The sequence below is a fragment of the Brienomyrus brachyistius genome, unplaced genomic scaffold (assembly GCF_023856365.1).
Source record: "Brienomyrus brachyistius isolate T26 unplaced genomic scaffold, BBRACH_0.4 scaffold34, whole genome shotgun sequence".
NCBI classification, from domain to species: domain Eukaryota; kingdom Metazoa; phylum Chordata; class Actinopteri; order Osteoglossiformes; family Mormyridae; genus Brienomyrus; species Brienomyrus brachyistius.
Window position 1 is genome coordinate 4,070,267 of NW_026042309.1, and position 12,931 is coordinate 4,083,197.

Here is a 12,931-nt window from a genome sequence, read left to right on the forward strand (position 1 = left end):
GGTAACAATTTTTTGAAGGTTTTATAGGAAATAATGACATTACACCTTACTTGGCATCACTGGAGCTGCAAAAAGAAAAGCCATCAAGTCCACCACAGAGGCTGCAGAGAGAGCCTCCAGGTGGATTTGGATGAAGAGGTCTGAAACGTGGGCCAATGCTGCTGGGACACAAGTTGGGGCCTGATCAGCCCTGGCTGGGTCGCCTGAAGGAGGGTGTCTGATGTTGCGAGACCCGAAACACCCAAAGATCTCAGGAAACATCACTGATGATGTGTCCCAGGGCATCTACGGATGTATCTATTCACCTGGAGACCATAACGTCTCTAAAAGGTGAAAACTCTACATGTCAAGCGCCCCCTACTGGCTAGCTGCAGTACCATTATTAGCACCACCCATCCCCATGTGTTTCAGTGGTAAGAGGCGATTTTCCACATCACTTTCATGTCTTTCCATCCACATAATGACAAACCATTTCTTCTCAATGTATTATTAGTTATGTAATGAATGTAATCCGAAAATGAACGTCACTAATATTATTATTACAATTAATTTGCATATTTTGAAAATCTATACTTTTCTTCAAGACAAAGTGCAGCTTCTATCCCAAGCACAATCCACATTATTACTTAAAAGCTTATTGACCCCCTGATTCTGGTATCACTTACTTTTCAGTATTTTCAAGTAAACATTATCTGTGCTGTATTTGTATGATGAAACCAATCCTTGAGTCCAATACAAAATAACTGAAATAAACACACAGTCATTCAAACTTTTGCATTTTTTAATTTTGTTTTGTCTTTCAATAAAAGCTGAAAAGGCTAAAAAGTAAATGCTGGTGTTATCAAAAACTATGTCATATAACTATATTCCAGATTTATTACAGCCAAACACATCTCGGAGCTCCGAGGAACCTCCTTCTCCTTACATTTGGGGAAGATGGTGGCGCAGGAGGTAGTGCTGTCGTTTAGCAACCAGAGAGTTGCAGGTTCGAGCCCTGGTTTCTCGTGACCCCATCAAAGTGTCCTTGAGCAAGACACTGAACCCCAAATTGCTCCCGGCATGCAGGTTGGCGCCTTGCATGGCAGCCTCCGCCACCGGTGTGTGGATGGGTGAATGTGAGGCATGAACTGTAAAGCGCTTTCAGTTCTCATAAAAGTAGAAAAGCACATTTACCATGTGTGTTTTGGATTTGGATTGTATTGGTGTGTAGTTAATCGCTCATGTACATACTCAATCGCAGTAATATTTTCACAGGAATTTGGGAGGTTGAAGTGCTAATTCTATGGGGGTGTATTCAGTGGGAAAGGTGTGTATGTAGGGCATGTCCCCCCCCCCTATTTGTGGTGTTAGATATTCTGTTCCCCCCCCCCGTGTGTTAAGTAGTGGGTTTGCTCTTGCGTGTTTAATAAAAGATTGTACTACACTGCTTGTCCTGGCGTATTGCCTGTGGTTTGAGGGGAGGTTAATCTGTGTGTGTGACCGTGAGTGACGCGACATGTGTGCTACAGTATACATCCAGTATGTAACTGTATAAAGTAAAACTCACTGTGTAATATAAAATGCAAATGGATACTGTAATATGAAGCATTGCAGTAAGAGGACAATATTACAGTACAGGGCACATTGTTGGATTACATACCTGTTGGCTCTATAAAATGTTTGAATGGTTGAGGACATGGTTGTTCTCCCATCATTCGGCCGACCAGCCTCAGCCATTGTAAGGCCATGATTGAGGACCTAAATATATATATACAGTACTGTGCAAAAGTCTTAGGCAGGCAAAGAAGGCAGGCACCTCATACAGTTAGTCAATCTCTCACTGACTTTTTGGACCAATATATTTAATTATTTAATTGAGCTGTAGGTGAAATTTAACAAAATCGTGGAATGGCTGAGGTCCCCCTGAGAAGAAGTTTGGGAACTGAAGCGGTGTTCATCTAGCCATCCAACTAGATATCAGTAACTTTTTAGAAAACAGAAGAAATTATTACTAGTTTTTATTGTGTTACTCTTAATTTGCACACATTCTAATATTAAATTGTATTTTTTGTTCTAAGCCAAAGTGCACTTGCTACCCAGATAAACAGCTTTAAACATTTCTTTGGACTGCCTAAGACTTTTGCACAGTACTGTACTGTATATGGTAATGCTAAATTGATAACTCCTATCAGTGTTGTGTTTATGGGAAATATGCTAAATTTGCTGATGCAGTCTTCTCAGTTGCCCCTTTATCCACCTTACTTACTGTTGCTATGCCTGCTATGTGCTCACTCTGCGTGCCTTAATTATATTATGGGGTTTTATTATTAATTTATTCATAATCATTGTTATTTTTTCAACCTCTGTGTGGTCATAATATTTTGGGTTTTATAGTTACAGTCATGTGGATTAATCTATTTTCTCTGTGTTTTACCATGAAGAACAAGGTGTGACAGGGGATGATTTTGTGGACATTGGGGAGCAAGATGTTTACCTTTTGTTCCCCAAAAACCTCAGACTGAGGAAATCCCTAATTTCCATTTTAAAACTAAAGGCAGGTAAACTGTCTGTTTGATAGCAAGCTCTGTGTTTTTTGTGGTTTCACAGACATACTGCTGTCAGGTCATGGTTACAGAATATATCATATTTAGTTTCATGATCTTTCCCTCAATCAGTCTGGAGTGGAAGCAGAAGACTTCCTAAAAAATAAGCAGGGAAATCAGCGGCAACACCTGAACAAAAGAGATTCAGTGTAAGTATCACACAGTCCTGGAAATAGAAACTAAAGTGGACAGAGCTGTTAGAACACAGACATTGCAGGTGGAAGTAGAATCAGCAGAATAAGTGGTTCTCACATCAGAAATACTGCTACCATTCATTCTGCTCATTCTATGTCCACCTGCACTCCTCTGTATTCCAACATTTTTGGTGGAAAACTGATATCTTTCTTTTATCTACACGTCTCCACCAGGCTGTTGTAAGATCATCCCTGGGTGCATCAAAAATGTGGACCACTGCCTGCAAGGGAGCGGAAATTGACTGGAACCCTGTCATAAGCAAAGTCTGTACCTCATAAAATTGTTTAAAATCAATATTTCTAATCAAATAGTTTAATTTCTCTATTTTACTTTTTTACCACATAAAGCTCAATGAGGGCTTAAATTTTCAATCACCAAATAAAGTGTTTTAACAGAATATTTCATGTAATTTCAAGGTCACAGCAGAGTTGCCCTGCAGCCTCGTCGGCAAAGAGCAGGAAATTCTGAAAAAAGCCTTAAAAATGCTCCGAAACACGAGGGAGGACCTCCGAAGGTCAGGAAAGGTAATACATACTGTACATAGGGAACCTGCAAGCAAGTTAAAATTATTCAAGCCCCCTGCAGTCAAATTAAATCATGAATGTAATGTCCGGAATACAGACCTAGTCAGCCAAGGCTGAATAATGTTCCTGTTCATGTACTGCTTCACTTTTCTGGCTTCTCATGTCGTGGCAAAACTTCATTTCTACTGATTCCATTGTCTAGAAGAGAGAAGGACTTCAGCTTCACTCCAACGGTATGTAGCTTATCTGTATTTATACCTTATCATTGTGTAATATATATAGTCATACGTTTCATAATTTAGCTTCTAAAATATTGTGCAATCACCAGCCCAATTGATATTTTTGCCATCTTAATCCTCCCAGGATCAGTACAGTATATGTGCAAACATATTTTATGTCTTTACAGACATGTAAGACTGCTGAAAAAAGGTTGGAGAACAGTGGCCCTTGGAGGTAAAATGTGTTTTTACATTTTCCCAGTGCTGCTGCATGATTCACTGTACTGCAGTGTCAGGTTTCCCATTGCTCAGCACACCTAATTTGGCTAAAGAATTTGATGATGTTACGATGATCAGTGTGTTGGCCAGTGAAACTGACAATGTGCTGAATTTTGGGAAATTTTGAAATGTATTATAAACACAGTATATTAATCTGCACAATGTAGCAAAACAGTCTGAAACGTAACTGAGATACAGAGGTTATACACTGATCAGCCATAACATGTGAAGCGAATAACATTGATTATTTGGTTACAGTGGCATCTGGCTGTGGGGGGGTTATATTAGGCAGCAGGTGGATGCTTTGTCCTTGAAGCTGATGTGTTGGAAGCAGAAACAATGTGCAAGTGTAAGGATGGGAGTGACTTTGATATGGGCCATTTGGTGATGGCTAGAGAGCTGGATCATAACCCCCAGCTCTTGTGAGATGGTCCTGCAGTGGTCAGCAGGTTCATGGTGGGGCCCAGGCTCACCTTTGCCGCCAAAATAGCCATGACTCATCAGGGCGTGGATTCCTCCAGACCTCTGAAGGTTTGCTGTACTATCTGACATGTAATGAGCCTCCGTCACCCGTTCATGTATTTCCCTGCAGTTTTGGAGATGCTGTGACCGAATCATCAAGCCATCACAACTTGGCCCTTGTCACTCAAATCTTTAGGCTTGTCCACTTTTCTGCATCCCAGTATATCCTACACATTGTTTATTTGCTACCTAATAGGTCCCACCTACTAGCAGGTGCCACTATTACCAGGTAATCAATATTATTCACCTGTTAGTGGGCGCAGTGTTTGACAAATACAGTTTAAAATATCAGTCATTTAACCTAATTCTGAAATATTAAATGTGGACTGGAAATAATGGAAGCTATTGCTTGTGTGGAGTGAACTGAACTTAATTTTGAACAATGTTTCAAATTGCTACATACCTGAAATGTTTGTGGTTTCTTGTAGAAAGAACAGAAGCACTTGAGGTTTGCCTCCAGGACATCACACCTCCTATTAAGCATCGTTACAAAGTAATTTCCTTGAAATATCATCAAAATATTTTTTTTCTGGACAGCTCTAAGACTGGGTTTCCGTGGGACATTATTAGGATTAGAAGTAATTAAACCAATTTGGTCTTACATAGCATTAAAAATGGTTTAATTGACAAACAACGCCTTAAATGGCTTTAAAAAGCATGACGTTTTATTGTCATGTACATTTAACATTTAATATACACACAGGACCAGTTGGCTAAATTCTCCAACCTGTGATTGGCTGGTTTGTGATGCTTGTGGATATCACTGTGCTCTCAGAATGGAGCAGTGTTGTGCAAGTTCACACTTTTCATGATCTAGTTCAAAGTTCAGTTCATACATGCTCAAAGTGAACTGTTCACATTCATAGCTCACAATTTAAATTTTTGAACTAGTTCAAAGTTCACTTCATTTTATTTTTAGGTGCAATATATAGTCTAAATCAAAATTTATTTTGTTTTAACATACATCTATAACCTACCTACATTCTTGCATATATGGACATGTATAGACAAAGGACACAAAATATTATTCTTATTTATGGTTTATTTATCTCTTGCCCCAATACTAGACAAGGGAAGGAAAAGAAAAGTACTGTAAACACATATCGGCATCATATCCATCTCAAATGAAAACTAGACAGAACAGAATATTTATTATTCAGCAAAATATCTCTTTAGTTTTATTTAAAAAAAAAAAAAAAACTCACGCTTCTTGAAGGTGTGTGGCACCATCTCACTGAACTATTAAAAATAAAAACTTTCACATACAGAAGCCGTTGTTGTAGTAAGTAATGAACACTCCACAGACCATGCCTACGGCTTCAGTCCAAACTGTTTTTTGTTCACGTTTAACAGCAGTTGCTTTTCAAAGTTGGCATCTCCCAATCGGTTTCTCCTGGGCCTAAATATCTGGCCACCAGTATTGAAGAGTCTCTCCACTGGAGCACTTGATGGGATTGCTGTGTTATATTTGATGAAGAGCTTCTTCAGTTTGGGCAGCAGCATGTATTCAGTAAACTCGTCAGTGGTTGGGGCGTCCAGATAGATGTCCACCTCAGACTTATTGACAGCTGATGGGCTTTGCTTGAACTTAAAAAAGGATGAAGCACTCTTTTTCCCCTCTAGGTCATCAGGGGGTTAAAATAAAGGTTTGGATGAGGGGGCGGCATGCCATCAGACCTGGTGTAGCTGTAGGCTTTGAACTCTCATCCAACAGACCATCCAAATCATTTTTCAATTGCACAATGGTAGGAGCCAGGTAGCCGAGGAATGTGTTTTTTTCCCCCTGAAGGATGTTCAGAGCACATGCCAAGGGACCCATCACACTCACAAACTTGTTGATGAAGTCTATTTCCTCTGGAGTGAATCAACGAAGCCCAAACTCATCACAGATGGTGTGCAGAAGGAGTCTGTCATACTCAGGAGTGGCATCCAATGGCACTGTTAGATTGCTGGTCTGGGGAGTCAAGGTGGCTATGTGAGCCAGGCGCTGCATTGAGAGGAACATAGAATTCCAACGTGTGTCGTTCGGAGTGACAAAGCCAATCTTTAGCTTTTCCTCAACAAAATCTGAGGCTTTCGCACTCCTTTTCACCCTATTCCACAGAGCAGATGCCTTGGAAAATACAGGCCTCGCTAATTTGTTGTACAGCCTATCCGTTACATTCTTTGCATCTGTGGCAACAAGATTTAAAGTATGGGCCATGCACCTTCTATGAGGTGGGAGGCAGGGATCCTCTAACTCTGACAGAGGTGCAGGCTCAAGACCATCGTCCTCATCATCGGAGCTCTCAGCAGGGGTAGATCCTGTGTCACTGCCTTCAGTCACCTCATCAGCTGCTCTAATAACAACACTGTCTCCAAAACAGCTGAATGCTTTGACGAAATTGGAAGCATTGTCAGTCACTGTGCACACAATTTTGTTTTGAATTTTAAATTCCTTGTACACATCCGTCAGCACTTTAGCCAGGACATCATATGTGTGTGACCCTCTGACACGACGACATGCAAGGGCTGCTGATCTCCTGAGTGACACATCATTTTTATCAAGCCAATAAATTGTGATGCCCATGAATCCTTTGTTGACAGCTGACCAGCAGTCAGCTGTTGTGCATACAAAGTCAAGCTCAGCAAGTTCAGCTTTTAAATTACTGATAACCTCAATGAATTCCTTATTCATTAGTCCCTGCACCTGTCTTCTTGAGGGCACATGTCTGCCTGGTTGCAAACCAGTTACTAGTTTTATGAAGGAGGGTTTTTCAACCTTACTCAGTGGCTGTAAATCTCCAACAATGTAGTCTATTATTAATCTGTCTACCTGTTGCTGGGAGATTATACCCCTGAAGGCAGCAGGCAGTGTGACTTGAGTCGTTTGGGGACTTTGGCTGGGGGTTTTGCCCTTCCCTCTATGACCTTGAAGGGCTTGCATATATGCTTTCACGCTGGACGAATGCTTCAACTCAACGTGTCTTTTCAAATTGGAAAATGAGGTCATTGATGTTCTAACTTGTTTTTTCAGCGCAGGTGGACAAAGCTTGCACAGAAAGGTTAGGTTTTTACCGTCAGAGTCTCTGTGAAACAGTGTGTAAAATGCCCGTAAATTGTCAAAGTTACAGCCAGCATCATCCGTGTTTTCTGTGCCAGCTCCACTGGTGGTTGAGCTTTCCTCCTCTGCGCTTGCCATGGTTACTGCTGCAGCTCATGCGTTGCCAAGGCTGTGCCCTTTGAGAAGTGTGTGTGTGCATTATGGGAAACGTAGTGTGAAGCTAAAGACATTAGATTCGACTGTCCTTGGCTTTACACTACGTTACCCAAGATGCACTGCACACAAGCACTGAGCGAGAGTCAGGCTGAGCATTTTATTTTTCGAGCGGAGGAGCCCTTCGCTAGTGCTTGAGTGACAACACAACATGCTGTTTAAATGTGTGAGCCGACCTTGTCACTCGACTCATCAGGTGAAAATAAATCCCGATGTTTAATTGCATTCCAACAGTGAACGACGTCTACGCCGTTCATCGCACATAAAATTCACGTTCAAGTTCTTGATTTACTAATAAGTTGCGTTCAGTTCAAAGTTCACTGAAATATGAACGTGTTCAATGAACGCGTTCTTTTGAACTCGTTCATGCACAATACTGGCTGGTTGTCACTTGATACCTTTTCAGAACCTGCCTGTGTTTCCACCAGTTTAGAAAATGAACATAGGTGACAGTGACAGTAAAGGTTCATATTGTCACGTTCAAAGCCGGACGGAACGGCGATCGTGCGAGGCGAACGGGCAGGAAGCAGGCGGACAGGCGGAAGTCGGGGTAAACCAGGGATTTAATAAATAAACAGGGAGCAGGAGACATGAAACGCCAACTAACATCAATGACAGACAAAGGACTCAGGTAAGACACGGACTGAAATACACAGGACTGATTGAAAATAATCGGACACAGCTGGGTACAATCATGAAAGAACACGTGGGTAATCAGGGGGCGTAGCACACACGAGGAGCGGACGGGCCGGGCATCACACATATGTATTCCGTTTTGTTGGATTTATTCTTTTCTGTTCCAGAATAAGTTTTATAAGCTGCCAACTGTCCTTTTAACAGTCGCACTATTAAAGATGCCAATAACTGAACTTTGCAATCTGCCTCATGATCTCTTCGCCACTCTAGTGCCATAATATTTTATTTATCAGACCTGTGGCATGGTTTTCATTTACAATGCAAAGTTACTCCGATAATAAGCTGGCTAGTTGTTTTACTGCTGGCACCGGAAATATTAGACAAAACTATATTGGTGATTGACTGAATTATCCAGATATGCGGATGGTTTGGACACGATGGCCCCTCCCACTTGCACTGATGTTATGAGAACTATTTTTTTTTTGTGGTGGCCTATAGCCTTGTGCCTTTGACCGAATCACAGCCATGATATACCGGAGTATCTTCTTATACATTATGTTATTGCTTAATTATACTGCACTCATAAAGCATTATAAACACAGTTATAAATATTTATAAAAAAGCATAACACATTATATCCACCATTATAACGCTTTATGAATGCTTTATGACACACTCAACTATAAGGCACTATAGATACCTTCATAATGCAATACAAAGCATCCTTAATGCTTATACCGATCATTATAATGCATTATGAAGGTATTTATAGTGCACTAAAGAGAGCTTCATACATCATTCATTATGCATAATAAGCATGCCTATAATGTGTTATGCCTTTTGATAAATATTTAAAGCCATGATTATAATGCATAACAATGGATTATTATTTGTTGTGATTTTTTTTTAAATTACTAACAACATGGCCTTAAGTGTTCCAGAGATTTTATAATGTTCCGTAATCTGAGCAAATGGAAGCATGTAGATGTTGAACAAAGAGGCTCAGTGAGGATTATAATTCTAATTGGTGATCAGTGTTGACACACCACAGCACACAGTGTACAACACCGAAATGTGTCCTCTGCATTTAACCCATATGTGACATCGTGACATAGCAAGGGGCAGCTAATTCAGCGCCCAGAGAGCAGTGTTTTGCTTAGGGTCCCTCAGTGGTGCCTTGCTGGTCGGGGATTCAATCCAACAACCATTAAGCCACCACTGCCCACTGCCAATAACGGGCCCTTGAGGAACTCCACATGTAATTTCTGTTCATTCAGATTCATAATTACCCTTCTGACAGAAAGTAGTGCCTGACTTGTAAAAATAATTCAAACCCATTAAATAAGGCGGCTGCTCCACCTCCTTCCCTAAGTGCTCTAGTCTCACTGATAAAGGGCAGGTAGGAGTAACTGGTTTGATCAGGGCTGCTGCATAGTTTTCATGTGACCCCATTTCAGTTTAACGCATAAAAATCAAGGTTTATCCTGATAATACAATCAGTCATTAATAAAGATTTTCCAACCAAAGGCTTGATATTCAGTAAAGATCAGTTTAATGTATAAAACACATTGTCTGACCCAGTGTGTAGGTGACACACAACTGGAGTCAGATGAGAGAGAGAGTAGCTGTGGGCTTTGATGCACTTTGTTCCCCCTGAAGTCCTTCCTTCACGTTTGCTCTTTTTGTGCATTCGCTGACTGTACTTTTTTCAGATTCTTTAATATTGTCCTAAGACGGCACCTGCAGTCTTACCCAAACTGGCTGTGACACTGAACATCTCCTAAGTCTGTGCTTTAGGGCCATGACTTCACACGACACGACTACACTTGCATGCGTAGTTTACATCTATCTGGAGGATTGAAGGTCATGTCCACCAGGGGGCAGTGCGAGAAAACCATCTTGGTCGGTTCCTTCATTTCCAGTCTCACTTGTGAGCATGTGGTTGTGGCATTAAATGTAGAAGGAGGAGGGAGTCAAGACGGCACTCTATCATACACTGTTTGATTAGAGCTGCAAGCCGACTTGTTTTGTTTACCATGTACTGTGAACTATATGCAGATTTACTACTGTCTGGATTTATCATCCAGTGACGGCAATAACTATACATAGTCATGATGACAGGCTCTGAAAAAAGAAAAAATGATGGAAGAGATTAAACAAGAGATTTTCCAACCAAATGTGTTGGACCTTTTCAAATCAGTCACAGACTGATTTTTGGCTTATTTCTAATGAATTAGGAAATATTTAAACAAACATTATAGCTTCACCATTTTCTGACCACCGAGCCATTGACATCCATATATCCATATTGTCATCGTCTATCCATCTATCCATCCATTTTCCAAACCGCTTGGGTCGCGGGGGGTCCGGAGCCTATCCCAGAAGTGATGGGCACGAGGCAGGGAACAACCCAGGATGGGGGGCCAGCCCATCGCAGGGCACACTCACACACCATTCACTCACACATGCACACCTATGGGCAATTTAGCAACTCTAATTAGCCTCAGCATGTCTTTGGACTGTGGGGGCAAACTGGAGTACCCGGAGGAAACCCCACGACGACATGGGGAGAACATGCAATCTTTGTCATCGTCTACTGGATATAAAATATCTTCAAACGGGATATTAAACAGTTCAATCTTGAGAAATAAAGTAGCTATTTTAAATATAGAATAATTAACTGACTTACACTGGAACAGACCCAATACAGAAAAAATTATTGCAATAATAACATGATGTAGCAAAATTTGTCAGAAGGTTTAGTAGTGACTTGGAAGTAGTTTTTAGTAGTGACTTCGAATCGGAAGAGATGAAGAAAAGAAAATTATAAATGAGATTTACTGCTTTAACCTGCAAACCAGTCAATCGTCTTACTGATACAGAAAATAATGTAGGAGGTGACTTACAGAATAAATTGTATGATTATATATAAACATAAGGCAGAAGGAGCCTTTGTTAGATTGTGGCAAAAATGGCTTGAACAAGGTGAGCAGAACTCAGCCTATTTCTTTAGACTGGAAAGTCAGCAAGTCAGGAACAACTGCATTATGCGGGTGAGGATTTATGGAAATGCTGCAGATGACATCAAGAAAATAGCCAAATTCTGCACTGAGTTCTTTAATAATTTGTATGTCAGGAGTCTTGATCCAAAATTTTTGATTTCTTCTCAAACATCACGGGAATAACTGATGTGGATCGTGAACTTTGTGACGTCCCAGTTGGTTTAACTGAGATGTGTGCAGCAATAAATTGCTTAAAAAAAAAAAAAAAAAAATTAAAATTAAAAAAATTGCTTTTTTCATCATTGCTGGAGATTTCAATCAGGCAAATCTGAAGCCAGTTTTCCCCAAATTCTTCCAATATATGAACATCCCAGCTAGAGGGAGAATCTGTCTGGACAATGTTTACACAAACGTTTGTGAGGCCTACAAGGCCCCCCCCCCCCACCTCGGCTACTCAGACCATGTCACTGTGATCATGGTTCCTGTGTATAAATCCCTGCTGAAGCACAACAAACCAGTCAGTAAGAGTGTGGCCAGCTGGTGCCGTCTCAGCTCTCCAAGGCTGCTTTGGATCTACTGACTGGGACATTTTTAAGGAGGCTGCTATAAATGGTGACGCCATCAACCTGGAGGAGTATATAAACTCTGTGATCGATGACCACGAGAGCCGACCAAAGGCCCTGGATGATGAGGGAAGTGCTCACATAGCTAAGAATCAGAAATGCAGCTTTCAGATCTAAAGACAAGGCTGCCCTCAGGACGCCCACAGACAACCTGTCCCGAGTTATGAGGATAGCCAATCAGGCACATGCACAGACGATCAATGTACACTTTAAATGCACCAAAGACACACGCCGTATATGGCAGGGAATTCAGCCAATCACGATCTACGAGCCCATCCTACACATCAATGGCGGTGATGTCTCCCTTCCAGATGAGCTAAACAACTGTTTTGTACAGAATAAGCCGACACCCCCCCCCCCCACCCCCCAAGTGAGAAGCTACTTTGTCTGACCACAGCTGATGTGAGAAGTACTCTATCCAGAGTCAACCCACGCAAGGCAGCAGGAGCTGACAACATACTTGGCTGAGTGCTGAGAGAATGCACTGACCACATGGCTAGGGTCCTCACAGAATGCACCTCTTTAAGCCAGTGGTCTGTCCCAGCATGCTTCAAATTAACCGCCATCATCCCAGTGCTGTAGAAGCCATCAGTGACAGGCCTGAATGACTACTGCCCAGTAGCACTCATGTCAATCATCATGAGGGTGCTTGGAAAGGCTGGTCATGGCAGTAATACATAAAGACTAATCTTCCCACCTCTCTAGACCCTCTCTGATCTGCATACCGGTCCAACAGGTCTACTGAGAACACCGTAGCCTCTGCCCGTCACCTTTCCCTGACACATCTGGGTAAGAGAGTCACAGATGTCAGGATGTTATTCATAGACTTCAGCTCTACTTTCAACATGTCCCTCAAAAACTGAGGGGGTTAAGCTTGAACACCACTCTCTGCAGCTGGATCTTGGATTTCCTGACAGAGACGCCCCAGTCAGTATGTATGGGCTGCAACACGTCCAACACCATCATCATCAAGTTTGTGGATGATACAACTGTGGTGGGACTGATAAATAGAGAAGATGAATCAGCATACAGAGAAGAGGTGGAAAGTCTGTCCACAAGGTGCAGAGACTACAATCTATCTGTCAACGCTGACA